At 32.8% G+C, this 21867-nt stretch overlaps 1 protein-coding gene and 1 pseudogene across 2 annotated transcripts in view; one reads left to right on the forward strand and one right to left on the reverse strand.

Annotated features, from left to right (window-relative positions):
- The window catches only part of SGCZ (sarcoglycan zeta), a 781719-nt gene that overhangs the window by 581811 nt on the left and 178041 nt on the right, over positions 1 to 21867 (reverse strand). Inside the window, exon 1 of one of the 2 annotated variants that reach the window (XM_036228608.1) lies at positions 9792 to 12087. The exons of the other annotated variant lie outside the window; for it this stretch is intronic. The gene's annotated coding sequence lies outside the window, so the exon portion shown is untranslated. Of the gene's footprint in view, positions 1 to 9791; positions 12088 to 21867 lie in introns of those variants that run through there. 2 annotated transcript variants of the gene reach the window in all.
- Positions 1 to 21867, forward strand: part of LOC107502673 — a 76995-nt pseudogene that overhangs the window by 8634 nt on the left and 46494 nt on the right.

Genomic DNA, 21867 nt, shown 5'->3' on the forward strand with positions numbered 1-21867 from the left:
GTGGAATGAGTAAACTGTACATTCTTTACTTCATAGCATGGAATGTTAGAGAGTAGCACTTTTCAAACTTTAATATGCATTTAAATCACCTGGTGATTTTATTAAAACCCAATTCACCTGTAGGGTTGAGTTTTGGTATTCCTAATTAACATCACAGGTTTAACACCTACAGTTTCAAGTGCAAATTTATAGAACCTCTAACCTGTGTGCCATCTCCAGTCTATCTTCCCAAGGTGTGCAGATTCTCATTTTTCATTAACTTTTTCCTATGTCCATCTTTATCTTATTTCACTCATTCTTTTCTTTCTCCTTAGCTGAATTCATCCACACATCTGTCTTCAATTATAACTTAAATAAAGAAAGATCCTGACTGTCTCTAACCATCCTCTGAGCTCCAGTCTCTCCACCCAGTTGTCTATATCAACTTTTATATCTACAAAGGCATCTCAAACTCAACATACCTAAAGATGAACCTACTGTACCATTCCACCTCCAACCAGTCAGAAAATACTGGTTATTTTGAAGACTTCATCTATCAGTGAATAAAGAATCATTTATCTAGTTGTACAAGTCTGAAATTTGGAGACTCCCACCTTATCCAAACCACTATCCAGTCCATTTGACCTTCTAAATTAATTTCTAATCCATTCTTCTCCCCTCCCACCTACTACCACCAGGCTGGGTCAAAATTCAATCATCTCTCATCTAGATAATAACAACAGCCTCACAATTGATGATTAGCTTCCACTTCATCCCACCCAACCCATTCTCCATAATTCAGCAACACTCTATCTCATTTTTATAATTACAAAGAAAGCCTTGTTCTTTCTTTATTATTTAGGGGCTTCTTCTATTACCACTCCTTTCTTCCTGTTGCATTTCCACAGACATGCTGGCCTTCCTCTGGTCACCCTTACAGTGCTCCCTCCTGCCATACCTGTGCACCTCCTGTTTCTTTTACCTAGAATGGTCTTTCCTTCTCTTTTTCTAGTTAATGTCTGTGTTCTTCCTATCTCAGCTTAATCATCACTTTTTCAGAGGACCCTTTTTCTGATTTCCATGTGTAGATTGAATGCCTCTATCATAGGCTTTTCTAGTAGGTTTATCTCTTGTTTGGTTCACTGTTGCAACTCAGTCCCCACCGCCCTTGTTTATGTGATTATTTGGTTGACATTTATTGTCTTCATAAGAAAGAAATAGAGCTTGACTTTATTTGCCATTTATTTCCAGGCACTAGAATAGAATTTGAATAAAGTAAATACTCAAAAATACTTGAAATAAAATGTTGATTAAAAATGAGCTGTTCCTAAATCTGCACATTCATGCTACATAATTGAACAACCTACAGGAGCTCTGCAACCCCGCTCCAGAGCCAGTCAGTCCTATTATAAAACTCTCCATCGAGACATTATTTTCAAATACAAATTGTCCAGTAAGCATTTCTTTGAATTAAATAAATAGGCAATGCAGTGTATTTATCTTGTACAAAATTTAATCCAACTAGAATTTATTGAATCCAATCTGGTTATGGCTGAATCATAAGCACATGAATAAAATGAAACAATTTTGGTGTCTCATCAAGATTGGTTAAAATCAATGTGTGGCTCTAGTTTAACGATTGAATTACTATCAGAATCCACACTCCATATGGCTCTTTCATTTGATTTATTCAAGCAATTTGTGGTATCTCATCTTGATACTATCAAGCTTATAGTATACGACATAATTGTAGTTTCTGTTCGGATTTTGTGACAGATTGATTAAGATCACCTGAATAGATCAGCTGGGAACATTTAGAACCTCAGCATTTTATGTAAGCTTACTTAGATTTATAGAGTAGATATAGTAGAAAAAAAGAGAGATGTGGAATAAGAGGGATTTATCAGGATTTGCTAGAAACCAAGCATAGACCCCCTTCAATGATCAATTTTGTGAACGCTTTATTAAATACTTACCATATAGCAGATTTTAGACTAGGATTATGTGAAAATATCACATCACATTCTCTTAGGATCTTAAAAGTCTAATGGGTAAGATAGACCAGTTAATGGATAATCGAAATGGAAGGGCTCAGCGCTGTATATATAGAACACGTTTATACAGATGACTGCACGACACACACAGAAGTGGAACATGAACAGTTAAGGGACATGATATTGGTATGGGGAGGCTGCCCTGAGAAAATGATTCCTGATATGAATGTCTGAAAGCTAGAAGAAAATGATTTCTTAGTTGTGGTATATAGGAAGGCAATCTGGACAGAGGAGACATTTTGTGATTCTACTTGTATATTTTTAATTAATTTATTTATTTCAAATAAATGTTTACTGGACACTGTTGGTAATAATTGGAGGCTAAGGCTTTCAAATTTTATGAAGTTCTGAATAAACCATTTTGATGAACTTGATGACTTTTCAATTGTTTTTTTTTTTTAAATCTCACAAATAACATTTTCCTGTGCAAATAAAATATGGAATTGTGAAGTACAGAATAATATTTCCTTTAACCATGAAGTATACATTAACCTTATGAGAATATTTAAGTCATTATGCTACTAATACTACTGTATTTTTTGGCAAGTGTGACTGGACTGAGAAAGATGTAAAGCTATTGAGAAACTGTGACCCAATTAACACAGTACTCTCTTACACTCAATAAAATTAGATTTAGATTCCTTGCTCTCTTTCAAATAAAAACATCAAACTGTATATATGGTTTAAAATTCAAAATGTTTCTCCCACAATTTCCAAAGTATATTTGTTATTAAGACATATTATAAATTTGGATGTCTACAAAATATTATATTTCTAGGTCACTACGGTAACTATATATTAACTATCTGGCTCCCACAGCTGCACACTCAAACATTTACTCTATCATTTTTAAAAGCTTTATTGAATTGTAATTAACATAAACAGCACATACTTAAAGTGCATAATGTGATAAATTTGACATATATATGCAACTATCACTCTATCATCAAAATCTGTATACTGACATATTCACTGCACAAAAATATTTGCTCTTGCCCTTTTGTAATTCTTCTTTCTTATTAGTTCCCAGCCTCTGTCTCCAGGCAATCTTTCTACTTTATAATACAGTAAATTAATTTACTTTTTTTTTTAGTTTTATGTAAATGGAATCATACAGAATTAACTTTTTTTTGAAATCTGGCTTCTTTCACTCAGCATAATTATTTTGAGAATCATCCATATTGTAGCATCTATCATTTGTTCATTCTTTTTTATTGCTGAGTAGCATCTGTTGTTTGATGGACCAGTTTTTTTTTTTTTAGTCCATTCACCCGTTGATGCACATCTGGGTTGTTTTCAGTTTGAGGCTATTATAAATATAGCTTATAGCTAATTTGGTCATTTGTGTACAAGTCTTTGTATGGACATACACTTTTCATGTTTATTGGGTAAATCCTTAGGACTGACATGGTAGGTGTGTTTCAACATTAAGAGTAAAACTATATTCCTATGGGGTTGTATCCTTTTACATTCCCTGCTGTATGAGAGTTTCTGTTATTTCACACCCTCTCCAACACTTAATAAAATCAGTCATTTTAATTTTAGCCTTTCTAATAAGTGTTGTAGTGGTACTGCATTGCAGTTTTAATTGATATTTTCCTAATAACTAATGATGTTGAGCATCTTTTCACAAATTTTCTTCCTATCCCTATACCTTTGGTAAAATAACTGTTTAAATCTTTTGCTCATTCATTGGGCTGTTTGTTTGTTGAAAGTTTAACATTTGTAAACCATTATAATTTTTACTTGAAAAAAATAAAGAAAAAACACGATAAAATCAGTTGAAGATGGAATCAAGATTATCAATTTTATAGACGTATTTCATTTTTATAAGGGTATAAGAGTATCATGTTTAATATGTTGAAATGACTGGTGTATCGCATAGAAATTTATTTAACATGCGCATGCTTTAATCTCTCTTTCAAGGTCCTGACTAAAGCTGCATGTCTGAAACAAGTATTTAAAACTTTAGAGCACTGTAAATGATGCCTTTTTCATCTTTGCATCTCTCGTTTGCATTTGCAGAGCACCTTTTATTCTGTGCTAAAGAACAAATGTCGCAAGGATCACCTCTAGCAGCTGTTTTCTGTATATGTGCGTTCTTGGTCTGAGACTTTGTGTGACCATGCATAAGGACTTCCCTGCCACCCTTTCCTGAAGTTGCTTTTTGTATGTGTAAAGCTTTTTGAATCATTTCATCATAATGTTTCATCAAAAAAATCAGTTTTGAAATACCCAAACATTTCAAATTAGATTTTCTTCAACTGCAAATGTAAATTGTTATTTTCATTTAAATGGACTACTAGTGTCATAGCTTCCAAAACATTCACAAGATTATTTAACATGTTTTCCAAACTCTAAGTAATTTTGTATGACAAACTTTATTTAATTTTTAAATATTTATTTAATTACCTAAATCAATGTTGTACAATAGAAAAATAATGTGAGTCACATATGGAATTTTAAATTTTCTAGTAGGATAATTAAAGAACAAAAGAAATATGTGAAAATAATTTCAATATTATATTTAATTTGGCTCAGTAAATTCAAAATGTTATCTCAACATTTAGTCAATTAGAAAGAAAAGTTAATGATATATTTTATATTCCTTGCATCATACTAAGACTTTAAAATTCAATAAATATTTAATAGTTATAACACATCTCAATCAGACTTTTCCCTTTTCATATACTCAGTAGCCACATGTGGCTAGTGGCTACCATATTAGATAAGTTAGATGTAGATAATACTTTTAAGATTATTTTTAGCATTTGCAGTAAATCAATGCTAGGATTTGATTTGTCTGGCATGCTAATAAGCCATGTTTTACTCATATACAAACTAGTATAGTAAATACTCAAAATTACCAACAGTATCTTTAGCTATTTTGAAGACTTCTAGCCATTGGGCTTAGAGTGGCCATGACTGATACTGGCTCTTCTACTTGTCAATTTTAAAACTTATTAAGATTGTTAACATTTTTATGTCTTAATACTCAATACCCACTAAATAAGCATCATTTTTGTTGCCGAGAATTCATAATTTGTTGTGAAAATCAAATAATAAAATTGATGTGAACAGTTAAAAATATATATACATATCATTCTTTCAATTCTTAATGAGATATATATATATATATATATATATCATTAAGAATTGAAAGAAAAAATTTCTCCTGTCTAAAAATGTCTAATCTTTGCCTTGGCTTGACTAAACTTTAGACATGCTTCTTCCTGATCCCCAGCCCCTGATCTCCCTTTTCTGAGAGCATTTACTCTGGAAAACTTGTAACTGTCCAATTTTTTTTTTTCGCCACAGTTATAGCAAAAATTATGTTTTACTTAAGGCTCAGGTAGAGGAGAGATGTTAGAAACTTCAATATACAATTCACTGCCTCTTTAAAAATTAAAAATTTTGTGTTACTTTATTTCTTAAACTTGTGCCCATTCTTTCTCTGCTCCTTCTGAGAAATAAATCTTTTAAAAAGCTTCTTGCCAAGTATAAAATCCAGAGATATCTTTCTCAAGGACCTGGGAGCCATTCCTCTGAAAGGAAATCGTAAAGGAAGTTAGTGCTCCTATCTCCCAGTCTCTGTGGGAGAGCAGGAGCCTGTCAGGAACCTTGCTGGAGCTGTAGACTACTAGAGACCAGTAGCTTGTCCTCTGTGTGAAGCCAATTTACATAAAGCAAACAAAGATGGTCTGTGTTCTGCTTCTCACCTCAGCGTGCCTGCAAACACCTATATATACCATTTAAGTCTCTCTTGCCTGTTTTACTTTTCAGTGCAATTTTTGCTTTGACATCATCTTAATGGATTAATTTTCTTCTCTGATTTTAAGGAATCTAGTTTTGAACTTTTAGGCCTTGGCATCCAAAGTAGCTCATTTTCCAGGAAGTCAGCATCACATAATCAAAAAGCTCAACGGTTTGGCAAATAGAAGGAATCAATTCTGTATTCTCCTACTAGATCTTATTGTGACCTTAGAAAAGTTGCTGATACTTTGATAAAGGGTTTTCTCCTCTGCCATGTGAAACAATTGGGTAAGTAAACCTCTTAGTTTATCTTTGAATTCTTAACCTCTGATTTTATTCTTGCTACAGCCCTGTTGATTATTTAGGGTAACCCAGGGCATCCATGTTTCTAATCAGTTAATTTACATCAATTTATGTACAAGAATGACATAGGGACTATTTTCTTTTTTTAAGTCTAATGATCGTTTGCACGTTTACAATGGGAAATAAATTAAACACATTTATTACCTGAGAGTGAAAATGAGGTACAATTTTCCTCCACCTATAAAGCAACTGCTATCACTGTTTGCTGACTTGCAAATCATTACTGAATGCTTCAGCACATCTTTTTGCTTGTTGACATTGTGCAAAGTCAGCTCTTGAACTGCCTATAATTGTTGTACCCATGATTTGCTTTTTTTTTTTTATTTCAATATAGAAAAAGATATGATTAGTAGGGTAAGTTTCACAGTACATGTTCACGGTACTTTAAAAAAGTGTGTGTTGTAATTTACCTTAACAGATATACAAAAATACTTGTTTTTATAGCATGCGTTGTATGTAACATTGAAAATACATGTGAGATATTGAAATCAGCATGCCATGCCTATAGTACCATAGCTTTCATAAAAGTATATCTGGGAGTAGGAATAGCTAACCTGAGGAGTATTTATTAGGTGCTAGGTCAATGATTCCCATAAATCTATGAACTTCAGGCTTACTTAGAAATCTTTTAAAACTTCCAAAACCCCAGTCATACCCCAGACCAATTAAAACACAATTTCTGCTGGTGAAACAAGGCCTCAGTCTTTTTCAAAGCTACCAAGGTGTTCTAAAGTGCAGACAAATGTGGAAACCACTGTGCTGGCCTGTGTGCCGAGAGTACTTTGAATGCATGATTTCATGGTAATTCTCAGAACATCCTATGAAGTGCGCATCTTGCTATATAACCTGTAGTCCACAATACTACAATTAGTAAAGCATGTGGAGATGAAACTATTTTTGGGAAATTCAGTTGGGTGGGAAAATAAGATAAGTGAGGAGGAAATTGATTGACACCACATCAGCTCTCCAGGTTGCCCATTGACTGGACATTTGAAAGCAGATGCTAACTTCATTGCTAAAGTAGGAAAAGGACTTCAGGCAGTCTACCTGTTATGTCTTCAAAATTTAGTCATGATAATGTCCAGAAAGAGACAATACCAAAGGATCTCAGCCTCATGTAAAGGGGAAGTGACCAGAAATAGTCAACCAAATCATGTTGAAGAGAAAATCTGGGTCTGGATGCATAAATAATATCCATAGACAATGACCTAAAGAATATGTAGGCTCCCATATAGTGTGTCTAGATTTTTCCCTTGATGAGGAGAGCTAGTCCCTGTGGGCCCCATTTTTTGATCTTGTAGGATTGTACTCTGGTACAGAAACCTGTGTAAGAGTGTTCTGCTAGACAACTCACTGAGGACAAGGTATGTCTTCTTCGCAGATGAGCTCCACCCCACCCAGCCCCCAGATCTCTTTAAAGAATGGGGACTTTGCTTGCGAGCTGCTCTGTCACCAGCACAGAGAACAGTGCCTCATACGAAACAGATGCTAAATGAACCATTGCTGAATGAATAATGAGCAAATCTTTGCACCCAGCATTGAACAGCTATATAATATTTACTTATATGCTGATGAACTTTTACTTTATTATCAGTTTTAAGCAGTAGTGCTTTATCATTTTCCATAACTACAACATTATTCTTTTTTATTCACATCATAATAATATTTCCTTATACTTTAACACAGAAATTTATTATGTGCCAGACACATTGTAATGTACTTTGCATGTCATCTCATTTAAACCTAATGAAATTGTTTGCTTTTAAAATACAGAAAAAGAAAAACTCAGATAAATAATATTACCAGTCTTGGAAAAAAAGAAAAAAAAAAAAAAACCTTAGAGATGTGAAAAAACAAAAGACAAAAAACAAAAAAAAAAAACAAAAAAAACCTTGCCTGAAGTATTTAAGTAGTACACCACGTCAAAGCCCAAATATGAACCAAGGTCAGCCCTAAGGCTTCTGTTTTTCTCCTCACATTTGTAAACCCAAAACCCTCTGATTAAGACACATTTTCTAGAAGTAGTAAGCATATCATAAACTAATTCTCAGCCTTCAAAATCAGGAAAAACATATATAATAATTATGTACATAATCATTACTTCTTTTTTCAAAATCATAAATTTTCTTATTTTTTTTTACAACTTGGGGATGATTTCATGCCACCAGTTTTCCCCATATGTGTTGACATACTATTTATAGCTCCGAGGCTTCCTATTTTCATATGATTTCTATCAGTTTCTAATATACCATCTTGACTCCTATCCATTTCTTTAAAATTTTACTTTAATTTATAAAAGTTATTTTACATAAATTAAATCTGCTTGCATTTGATGTTGTTCTCTAAAAATTCTATCAGAGTGGCTTTTGTTTAATTTTACATATCAGTTTTTATCATCATATACCTTTAGTTGGGTTTTGCTATCTAGTAGATTTGAAATGTGCCTTGAAATATCAATTTCTTCTGTATTTTATATATCATTAAATATTTTCTTTAATAAAGTAAAGCTTTATGAAGCACATGCTATTTCCCTAATACAATGGGAGACCAAGAATTGATTACCCATTTCCTGCCATCAAAGAGTTTACTTTTCTTATAGAAAGAAGACATAAATACAAACAGTAGGAAAATATTCAAAATGATATACTAAATAGGAACTAATGAACATAAACAAGTGTGTTGTCCCAGATAACCTCAAAAATAAAAATGTGTTTTTATGAGGAGTTATTTTTGTCATAGAAACAGCAAATGTATATGACCATAACACATGCACGTGCGCACATACACACATACACTCTCTCAATTCCAACAGATAAACATTTTGGAATTGCTAAATTTTAATTTAAAAGTGTTTATACTCAATTATATGCATCTATAATTCAAAAACCAGAATCCAGAAAATTCGTAGCCATTAAAAATTAAATGACCTACAAAGATGAGGAAGAAATGCAAGATGCTTACAACAAAATCCCTTTGGAATTTTCAAATAGATATGCCTTTTTAATGTTTGTCGGCTATGGTTGTTTAGTGTTGCTTTAATGTTAACTGCTACCTTGTTATCTCCCCTGAAAAATTTCACTTAAAAGAGTGAAGGAGGTAAATCTTGGGCACAGACTGAATTTTAGGAAATGTTTGCTAAGTGTAATTAAATCAAAAGCATCCATTAATATCAGTGCTTAAATTTTAAAGCCATGCTTTTTAAATCAACTAACATTCTGCACTGAAGATGTTTTTCATTCGTTTTTTTTTTTTTAAACTGATTATTAGGACATTAATAGGTTATGATAGCTTTGGGTAGGTAGTAACAAATAATCCTTAAAATAAAAAACGTTATCAAAAAGGCAATTTTGCTTTTTCTTCTTTTCCACTATTTTGCTGCTTTACACTTTGTTTTTCTCACTATGTGCTAACTACTGGTAATAACATTTTTACAACATTTTAAAATATTAACAATCATCTTTGAAATAATTACCTTAAATATTCCCAATAAAAAGAAACAACTTAGGAACTATGTAGACACTGATTTACCAATAAAGATATCAAGATTTAGAGAAGTAAAATGATAGCTATCACATAAATGCAAAGACAACCAAGGCTTGGGCTTTCTCATAGCTAGGCATAGCCATGGGATGGCATTCTTACCTCTGGACTATGGTTGATGCTGTCTCACTGGCTAAAAAGAAAATTTCTTGGCCTGGTCATGCTCTTTCCCCCATACTAAGGAAAGTGAGCTGGATTAGATCATGCAGATGCAGAAAATAACCTAGAGGAAGCAAAGTAAAGAGTAAGAAGGAAACTACTTCTCACACAGATCAGAGACACTGAGAAGCATAGAATATTGACATTAAACCAAAAATGTTCTCTTACTTTTTTTATGCCACTTTGAGGGTTTAATTATTTTTATTACAGTATCTTTATGGTTGCCTTAATTAGTATAGGAATTATCTCTCTCTATCTCTCTCTCTCTCCTTATCCATTGGTGCATTCTGTTTATTCTCATTTTCAGTCTATTTTTCTATTTTTCTTCTCAGTTCCACTGTCTCCTCCACATCATATCTCATTACTTGACATATGGATAAATATAATATAATTCTCTCTGCTCATAAACTCTCCTTGACACAATTCACTAAAAATAAGACTGCCATAACTAAATCTTAACTTAAATGTGGCTTGTATAAAATTGTTTCCCTTGCTCAGAAGTCTACTATTGATTCTTATTTGCTTTGTAATAAAGCATGTTCTCTAAGCCTTGCATTGAAAGCCCTTCTAATCTGATCCCACCGTATCTCCTTATACTGAAATTACCCCTTAGCCAGTCAGTTCAAATTCCATTTCTTCTGTTAAATCTTGCACACCTAAATCCGCTCCAAATTAGTATATTTAATCTTAATCTTCCATGCCCCTATCATCAAAATATATTTTATAACTTTATCTTTCTATCTGTATTAAGACGATGCTGCCAAAATGAAAAGAGTACAATTTAGATCTCTTTTAGGCCCACTCCCTAGACTCACTGAAGAAACGAGCACCTGGTAGAAGTTTAATGCCTCCTGAAATAAACTGAGTTAATTCTGAAGGCTTCCTATGTCAAAAAGCAAGGAAAAGGTGGACACATTTCTTCATAAGAACAATCCCCAGCATTAAACTGCCATAACTATTCAAGTAGTGCATTAAAAACTAGATTGAGATAATATCCCTTTATACTTTCTTCCATATCAACTCAACTCCTAGTGAGTTTTTTGTTCATGTGGTTTAAAAACTTGGAGATTCCGATTTACCGCAGGTAATGTACAGTTCATGAGTCTATGAACAATATAAACATTAGTATAGGAGAAACAAGCATGAAAATGAACAATCCGTGTTTATAAACCTAGTAAATAAGACCTACAATATATTTTAAACATAACGCATTTTCCACTTGGAAGTACAATGCCCAGATCAAGTGTATTCACTACTCAAGAAAATAGCTTTTCAAAAGGGAACATTATACGAAAATATAAAACTGAAACGGATCATTTTTTACCAGACACTAGGGTAGCTGGTTATTGTCTCAAGGGACTGAAGGCAACACTGTATTTGATACAGTGCCAACTGCATGGACTTTGAAGATAGGCCAAGCTAGGTTTAAATATGTGCTTTATAATCTACTAGTTGTGTGCTTTTGAGCAAATTATTTAATTTCACTGAGCTTCAACCTCATCATACAGAAAAATAAGACCAGCACCTTTCTCAGAAGATTGTAATGAAAGTGTAGTGTAATATTGTTATAAATTTTCGTACAATAAGGACAAATTAATAGCTAGTTTTTCATTCCTTTTTGGGGTACTGGATAATAAAATTATCCAAGCGCACTTTGGAGTCAACTCTACCACATTTCATGAAAAAAAGTTTTTTTCATCGTTATAAGCTGTGTATGATATCTGACAAGTTATTCCTCATCTTTTAATTTCATTTTTCTCATCTGTTCAATAGGGAGAATATTTCCTACCTTCTTTGGCTGCTGTGGCTACTGTGATCATAAATTAAGCTGATCTGTGCAGTGTTAAGTACAGGGATTGTTAAATTTTAAGTGCTCAATTTAACAGTCTGCCCAAAAGAAACTAAATTATAGAACATTTTCAATCTTAATTTTTCAAATTTAAGATATAATTTTGGGTGGAGGTGATCTGAATGAATACAGTATAAAATTAATTTATTTTCACGTCTTACCACTAAAATCAACAACTGCTGCTTAACCTTAAAATATCTATTAAGCATCTACTACGTGTTATTTTGCTATATGTCGCATATCTGGTTAAAAAGCACAGATTCTTGAGACAGTATAATCGGTATCCCATCACAGTCACATACTAGCTGCTAGTTTTTGAATGATTTATTTAATACTTGTGCTTTTATTTCTTCATCATTAAAACCTTATAGTAAAAATATTATATTAACACATATCTACTCATTTAATTCTCACCGTAACCTCACACGGTTGCGGTGAGAATTAAATGAGTAGATATGTGTTAATATAATATCGAAAATATAGTAAGTGATATGTAAGTATTAAGCCTTATTTTATTGTTTAGGAGCGCTCATAAATTACCAAAAGTCTACTTACTTCTCTGAGGTAAGAACGCTTATTACCATTTTTTATAAAAGATGTTACGGCTCAGAAGACGCAATGGTCTTCTAACTAGACAAGTAGTAAATGAGGACATCAGACTCTGTTTTTTATTCCCTTTTAAGCTCATCTACTTTTTACTTATTATAATAAAGCCCTGACTATATTTCATATCAATTATACCTTATATCCTTCTGCATCTTTATATACTAAACTATTTAAAATTATATTTTATCTTATATACACAACTTCTTTACTATCTCAGATTCTTTCAACCAATATTTTCTTTCAATTCACACTTACAACAGATCAGTACCTAACATTATAAAGGTGTACCAGAGTGGAGTGATATTTGAATATTTAGCCTAATAGCAGTGCTACTCTCATAAAAATTAGCTTCAAAAACAACTTTTTTTTCTTTTTATTACAGAACAGTCGTCATCTACATTCATAAAGAGAATAGTATAATGGATCTCCATGTATAATTATCAAATTGTGTAAAATATGGTTTCATCCATCATACCTCCAATGCTCTTGACTTATTTTAAAATAATTTCCAGAGATAGCAATTAGCATTTTTTAGTTTTTTCTTTTTTTAGTTTTTAACTATTTCAGTATTAAGTAATGGCACTTTGATAAAATGTAACTGTAATTCCATTATCATATATAAAACGCATAAATTACATTACATAAGCAAATCACAAGTCTGTATTCACATTTCCCTAATTGTCTTATAATTTAAAAAAATATTTGTTTTAAGCCAACTATAAATAAAGTCCTCATTTAGAGACTCTTTTTCATGTCTCTTAATTCTCCTTTAATTTGTAGCTTTATTTCTCTCAATTTATTTTTATCTGGCATTTCTGAGGTAAGAAAACAGTCTGCTTTTTGCTTTTTAAAGAGTCCTTTCACCTGGGCTAGTTGGATACAGCCTGTGGTATCATTTAAATTGGTTTTCTGATCACTGTGCATCTTGAGAGTTGGGCAGTTGATATAGATGCTTGATTATATTCCATTTTGAATTTTTTTGGGCAATAAATGTCTTTTCAATAATGTAATATTATAAAGTTGATAGATCTTGTGTATTTATCTAGTACTCTTCCAGGACACTTTTGAATCACTGAACTAAAATTAAATTACTTTAGACAGAGTGCATTTATAGTTTCCACATTCTGTTTAGTGTAGGTTAGCATTCTGGGTTTAAAGTTGTTTTCAAAAATACTGTTATTTTTATTAACTTAACACAGAAGTTTTGATATTCTGCATACTTATGTCACATTCATGATCCTTAGTGCTTTTTCTGTGTATAGTATGTATGGATTCCAGTAACTTCATTATTAATTTCTTTTTCTAATCAGAATGTCAGCGTCCTTTATTAAACTGATAATTACCTTTTTTTCCAAGCTCTGATTATTAAAAAAAAAAAAATTACCCAGTGGTCAAATATGACTAAAAAAGATAAATATTTTTGAAGGATTCAGAATTGGAAATGAGTATTTTCAGGTTTGTATTTTGCCCGTCCCCTCACTTACCAGCCAATCAAAAATACTAAAGTTGAAAAAAATTACATCAAGCTGGTTTTCTCTATATTTTCCCTTGGAATAGAGAGAACAAAGCACCAGAAATCATGAAGTTTTACTAAAGCTGGCTGATGTGTCATGTGTGTGAGAAATCAAATTGTTACATTTTTCAGAGGAAGGGAGAAAGGAGAGCATTGTTCTTTTTACTACACCCAAATTACACACATTAAATCACCTTATCTCAGGCCATTTTCTGCCATAGTACAGAAATGAATTGTTGCATTGTGTACAAACCCACGTATCCAAGAGTGATTCAAGGATGGGCTTAAGTAGAGGGTATAGCAGGTGTCATTTAGGATATCAGAAAATAACACAGGCAATATATAAAAGAACAGGTAGTTGAAGTCATCCCGGAAACACTAATGTAAGCCCAACCTTAGTCCCCAAATATTTAGAATTAATTTAAGGGTAGAACTTTATGGAACAACAATGATTTAAGTCAAATAGCAAATGCCTTGTTTTTCAAAGACATAAATATAGAGGTAAACAGATGAAAATTTTCCAGTGCTTTTGTCTTTGGTGGGAACCCCAATTACTATTAAATGCTGAAATAACCAGATGTGGGATTATTGAATTTGAAACCACTCATGATAAATATTAACAGTAAATAGAATTATAGAACTTTTTAATATTCTAGATTATAAATTATAGTAAATTAATAAGTATTTTGATATAGTAAATTGAGAAGTGTAGTATACTTGTTTTTCTTGTAGTAAATTGCAGGAAAGATATTTATTCTCATATACACAAAACATTTCTAAAAACACATTTATTAAATGGGAGGCCATCTAGTGATATGTATAGATAGTATTGTCAACACTGACTATGGTAGAGAAGATTACTTTAGATTTGGGTTATAACATTAAATTCTTAGCAGTCATTAAACAAATCTGAGGTGACTTGATCCTGATGAAATATTTGATCTTAGATAAATTATATTTTTCTGCTGAACATTTGGAATGCTATTTTATTGATTAATTTTATATACTTGCCAATTCTACATTTAGGCTAAGTGCTATACCAACCATTTAAATTTTTCACAAACTTTTCTTTTTTTGAGACTACCAGCTTGAAATCTACTTGGAGAAAGATTCTTTTGTACATCCTAATTCTTCGCAAGTAAGATTGAGTTATTCTCGAATATCAAAACCGCTATCTTATAGACAAGAAAATAATGTGTTCTTTTCTACACATCCCACCTATTGTGTGTAATACATTTTATAGAATCAATCTTCAACATTTCTGTCACTGACTGAATTGACATGCACAGGATAATTTGATAATCTTCCTGCTACTAAATCTTGTTCTCATTGTATTAAGAAAATACTCTAATGGTTTTTATCATTATTATTATTATTCCGACTCTGCACAGGAATCTCACTGGTAATTTTTCTTATTAATATACTTTTATCTTCTACTTACATACCCAGGCATCCCTCTGTAAAATACAGTAAAAATATATTCTCAGAGCCTTTTGGGAAAACAATCTTTGATTATAGGTATCTTAAGTGGAAGAAACTTACCTACACTATTAATGATCACAACATAATTAAATCAAAACCATTTACACTTTTAATTTGAAGCTGTATTACTTCATAACTAACCCAAATGGAAGATAAGGTAATTAATTTTTCAGGAAACAGTTTCACAGCGTAAAGTTAAATATCAATTAATATGTATACTAAATTGCCTGTAGTGTTTTGAAAAATTAATTTGCTCCCAAATTTTCAGAGCAGGAGAGAGTTCTTCAGTGTCATCTCAATGTCAAGTAATTCACAAGTAAAACACAGAGTGGATTTAATTATAATAATCACTAAAAATATAATTATGGTTTTATTTAACTTTTCTTATTTGAACCTATTATCCTAATTGTTATAGTATAATCTGATAGACTTTCTGTATACCACTAATTTTTTTAGGTATGAAATAGTGATTTTAAATGTATTACTTTAAGAGATACATGAAAACGCCTCATTCTGCAGAAAAACACGGAAACTGTGATCTAAAGAATATAATTAGTTTATTTAGTAATATTAATGAAAATCAACTGTCTGTGAATTTTAAGGTAAACGAGTATTTCTTCTTCTAAAAAAGTCCGAAGGACAGACTCGCTGCTAAAGTAACCCACATTTCCCATGATACAAGATATTATATACTTTCTAGAGTCAATAGTGATCACACAAAACTGACAATTTCTACGGCTCTTCCTAGGAGTCCTTCTGAAATTTATACTTACACAAGCCATCCTGACAAGTTTGATTTAATTTTCCTTATATGATAAGCTTTGTTATTAGCCAAATATAGATCAAAAATAATGTTCTTTTGTACTAAGAGATAAAACTGATTGCATTTCAAGTCATCTTATAGTTTTTATGTAGATGACGAATCTGTTTTACTAAACATTTTCAATACAGCACAACAACAACAAAAAAAAACAGTTGTTATTGTATTGTTTGGTCATAGAATTATGCAGAAATATTTGCTGTATGTGATAAAACATCTTAAGGGAAATATTTCATTGTGAAAATAACACACTCTAGGCTTAGGAAGAAAGATATAACTATTATTTTTTTCTTAAGAAGTGTAGAAGAAAAATATTTTTGGAATATTAACAGATAAATTTTTAATTTTCAGTTATTCCTGGATATGCAGTTTCCATGTGGCTCTCCACTAATAGGATCAATGACATTGGAGGGTGGGGACAATTATAAAGGCAAGAAAAATTAGTAGCTGTTCGACTTAGAGTATCAAAAATATTTTTGTCATTTCATTGGTTTTTAAGAAAGAAATGCTATTTTATGGGGGCTCTAAGAGTGTGGATTTTCATTGTGAACTCAAGGCAGAGTTGTGCTCTGCAGACTAGATAGGAGAGTGGAACTTCCCCCAGGCTTCTTCCCAAGGGAGTGGCCAAGGCAGTGGAAATTCCAGTTAAGTGTATGGGATTCCTAGTGCAGAAGGGTTTAAAGCCTGATTTTGTAATGCTAACTGGATACAAAACTAGTAAGGAATACACATCCAAAATGGCGCTCCAGTAGGATGGCCCTAACAACACTTTCATCAGTGTCCTGTGCTTCCCAATAAAGTATAAGAAAGAAGTGATGAGTTTTTGTGCCCCAACAGGAGTAGGAAGATGGCTAAGCAGAGTCCACAGAACATGAGGGGCCCCAGGGATTCTGTCCACTAAGAAAGTATAGATCATATGACAGTTTTGAACTGACTGCTGAAAACCCTGTACTGATCATGTGTCAATCCAGAGATAATCTAGTTACCCTCAATTATCAAGGTTACATTTTCTGTCATCAGCAGAAATGGGTGCTCTTCAGTTAAGTAGAAACAGAGAGAGAAAATAAGAGAACTAGAGTTTCATTTTTTTCATACTGTGTTTGACTGAAAAAATCCCATGTCTTTTAAAAAATAAATAATAATCTGGGACTCTGGATGAACAACTACAGAGAAGAGAGCTGGAGACTGAGTAGCATGGGGATGAATGAAGTACCATAGTGTGGTAGTGTGTTCCTTCTATGTAGGATGGCTGGGGGAAAAGTTCCTGGAGGTAGGAGTGCCTAAGGTACTATTGATAAAATAATCGACTCTATTTTAATATCAGCTGTTTCATTTGTTGTTTGCTGATTTCCAATACCCTCCCCTCCTAGTTCCAAACATTTAGTTAAATGTTGCCCCACACACAATCATGTCTTTTGTTACTTTACAAAGTAAAGGCATCAAAGCAGTGGCTATAGCACAATGCATGTTTAAAAATGAACAAACAAAACAGAAAAATAAGCACCATGCTTCTTGTGTAAAATCAGACTACGAACTGAAAATTTAGTAGGATTTGAAGCAAGCAGTAACCTCGTAGAAATTCTGCACCTCCCGCCCCAAAAGCAGCAGCTTTTATTAATTTACTTTTATGTCAGTGGTCATTTCTGAGAAGTACTAACATATAAAAATGGAAGATTCTGATTAAGACAAAATCCATTTTAAAATGATCAAAAAGCAATTCTCCTTAAGCAGGCACTTAAACAACGGGTACACCCGCATGAGGGTGACTGAAATGAAAGTTCTTTTAACAGGCTCATGATGGTTCATGCATCCGCACTGCAGAAAATTAGATGAAGGGAATCAGAACCGACTGTTAAAATTATAATTGAGAGGCTCTGTATCCACCTGGCATCTTCTCAAAGTTCTAGCTATGGCTAGAAAAACACAACAGAACTCCAGAGATCTTTCGAATCTCATCTCTAGATCCCGATTATCCACAGATTTGAAAACTTAGCTCCTTGGCAAGCTTCGGAGGTGCTGAAACTTCTTTGACTTTTAAAACTTAATCATTATACAGTATATCCCCAGTTATACAAGGACACTTGTTTAATAGACCATAATTACTGCTCTAAGTCCAGTTTGCTTTTAGTGAAAATATCATGTTATCAACCAGCTGACAAAGGTGTTATTTTGTGTTAAATTTTAAAAAATAGGTGGATATTGGGAAACTTCTCTTTTCTTGAGGGTGTTTATATCTTTCTTAGCTTTTATTAGAATTTGATTAATCTCTCTTTAAATTTCTGATACTTGGGGCTAATCATTTATTTCATGATCATATATTTCTTCATTTTCTTTTTTCCTCCACATTCACACCGCAATACAGTTTCTCCTCAGTATTATATTTACATATTTAATAAGCTAATAATATTCAATTCTAAGAAGTCCCTTTAAAATTATTAGAATTTTAACAGTGATAAAGCATGATTTTCCTACTATAGAGCATATATATTCTTTTCTGAATTATTTCAGTAGATGACCAAAAATATTATGTCACATGCTTTTATGACAAAGAACACATTATCTTACCTAAAAAAATCCTATTGATGCAGTCAGGAAAATTCTACTGATACGGTTCTTATAAATAAGCAGCATATTTCCATACTGAGTTACTAATAAAAATTAAATCAAAATTATGTTAGCATGCAGGTTCTTTTCATCACAGTAAAATTTATTCAAAGATCATATAATCGAAAGTTAATTAGCTGTTATTAATATGCGATAATATTAATCAAGAGCAACAGCTTTTATTTTCTGCACCAATAACATGTAAGGTATCATTATCCTTAAAATGTGTTTTATTAGACATAGTACTTGTGATGCCACTGCTTTCAACAAATAAAGTAAAAAAAAAAAAAAAAATGCGTTTCCCAATTGTATTTCTCCCTTTGTAAGAAACATTAAAAAGATTCAGCTAAGGAATAAAACATGCAAAAAAGGGGCTGTGTCTTTTCAAACATATAACAGTAAAGCAGTGTACTTGAAGGCCCAGAAGCACTAACCTACAATGGGGGAAAAAGTGTGCAACTATTCTTAAATTTTTTCCCCCAGCTCCTCGGCGAAGTAACCTATGAATAAAAAGCTTATAATTATAAGCTTTTTAGTTAGAAAATGGTATAATCTAGTCTATATATACATTCAATACCTAAGTGGTATGTTTTTAACAGCAAAAAATGATGATTAATAGATAGTATAACATCAGTAATTATCTATATTTAGTACTTTAAAATATAAAATCAAATTAAATCAATTATAAAGTTAACTTTTTCATTAAGGACCAATCAGAGTAGAAGACTCATTTTAACTTGGCTCATAGCTTTAAAGTAGCCTTAAGTGCCACTGTAAGTTTCAACAGCAATAGTCAGGAATATTGCAAGGTATAGATCTATCTGGAGGCAATTATTAATATCAGAGTCTTGTCTTGTTCAGATTTGCAATCCTTGCATAAAGTAGAGATATAAATGCAGCAGCATGTCAAATGTGTATTTATGTCCAAATTCAACTCAGGCCTATATTTAACTATTGATTTTTTTAAATTATGCTAAAATTTATTCTAAATGTCTCCATTATCATCTTAGCTATTGACATTGAATATATAGCCAAAGAGGTTCATTATAGAACTCAAATAATTTCTTGAATTTATACTCTAGGATTAATAGCAGGAATCTAGCTACTTCTGTAATCTTGAGTACACAGAGTTCATATCAAGGGAATGAATTTATCCACTTTAACCACTAATACATCCAGGATATTTTAGCCTGCATGATGGTTGGCAGAAGTCTTTAGGTGGACAACAGTACTTTTAGGTTTCTCTTTTACTAATTCCAATTGGTTCTTTTCTTGTTATAGAAAACAATGTGTGAATGTTATCATGTAACCACGCATGCGTAAGAAAACATTTTGCTTGAATAAAACAAGGTCAAGCCATTTTTGGAGATAGAGAAAAATAAGCTAACAGTTGTAATGTATGCTGATAGTTGCTGAGATAGGTACTAATTCCCGTACATAAAACTGGCCACAGTAAAGAAAAAGAAATCGGGAATGCTACTTGGAAAAGATGAAATGTGAGTTGAAGGTTGAGTCAGAAGGAGATACAATGCGAAGAAAAAGGAGAAGGGAAAAAAAAGCACTCCCTAATAAGAAAAGAACATTTGCTAAAGCAAGGAAAAACAAGAGACAATAGCAAAGACTGAAGTTAGGGTCAGAGAAAGGGGAGTGGTGAGAAAGAGCTTGGAGTATTAGGTAGAGACCAGATAAGGGTTATGCATAATCCTGCCTGCTGATACTATGGCAGACTTTCAATAGACCACAGTACTTGTTTTAGTCCATCCAGGCTCCTGTAACAAAAATGCCATAGACTAAGTGGCTTAAACAAACAAGTTTCTCAAGTTCTAGAGGCTGGGAAGTCCGAGATCAGTGCACAAGCAGATTCAATATCTGGTGAGAACCCTAGTTCACAGATGGCCATCTTCTCTCTGTGTCCTCACTTGGCGGAAGGGGCAAGGGAACTCTCTGGCATCTCTTTTATAAGAGCAGTAATCTCATTCATGAGGGTTCTACTCCAATGACCTAAGCGACTCCCAAAAGCGGCATCGCCAAATACCCTCGCATTGGGGGTTAGACTTCAACACACGAATTCTGGAGGGCTATAAACATTCAGTTGCTAGCACTACTTTCTTTCATGAACTTCCAACAATCTTTTTTAGTACAGCATCCTAGTCAGTCTCAATTAACTTATTAAAAGATGTTACCAGGACCAGGTCACATATGCTATAGAAAGTAGTGTGGATTTATCCAGAAGAAAAGAGAGAAAAAGCAAAGGTTTCAAACAGATGGTAAGCAAGATCATCCCTTGTTTTAGAAAAGTTACTGGGACATAAGTGTGAATAAGCTATTAGAAGAGTGTTATAGGCTGAATGCCCCCCCCCCCCGCTCCCTCCACAACCCTGACCCCCATTTCATATACTAAAGCCCTAAACCATAAGCCTCTAGTTCTGATTAGCATACTTGAGAGGGTATCCGTGACTATGTATTTCTAAATAATTTCCCACATTGATCCTGATGAATGCAGTCAGGCTGAGAACTGCTGTTCTATCGTGGGCTCTCCTTTCTAGATGGTTAGATGATGTCCTGGACAGCACAGGCTTTTGAGAGAAAAGGAGCATCATACACTTTAGTAAATTACACATGGTGGGACCATTTATATTATTTTCATAAAAAGTATTAGAGTTCCTGATCTCGAAAGGCATAGTTCTTCATTATAATGAAGTTTCCAAATTTCAAGTAACTTTTGGTGTTTATAAATAATTGTGAGATGTTGCACTTACTCATTTTTCTAAGTAAAAGAGAGGGCCCCTGTTCTAATTTCATGACCTTCTAATTCACTCTAAATCCATGTCATCACACAATACAGAAATCCAAATAAACCATAGCAATCCCTGAATATATTACATTTCCTAAAGCCCTGAATTATTACTTTGGGAGTTATGGTATGACCACTATAAATTTTGATTAATTTCTGTAATTTATTTTTTTCTACTATGGAAGAACTGGCCATGCATAGTACAGAGCTGCCAGGTGCAATTTATAGCTAACAAAATGCAAGAAACGTGGGTAACACCAAGAAAACACTAAAGAAAGATACAGTGTTTCCTGGAACATTCCAGAAGTTTGCAGTATGATAGCAGTAACTGGCAGTTAAGAGTCCCACTCA

Source organism: Rousettus aegyptiacus, unplaced genomic scaffold (assembly GCF_014176215.1).
Source record: "Rousettus aegyptiacus isolate mRouAeg1 unplaced genomic scaffold, mRouAeg1.p scaffold_m13_p_11, whole genome shotgun sequence".
Classification (NCBI taxonomy): Eukaryota; Metazoa; Chordata; class Mammalia; order Chiroptera; family Pteropodidae; genus Rousettus; species Rousettus aegyptiacus.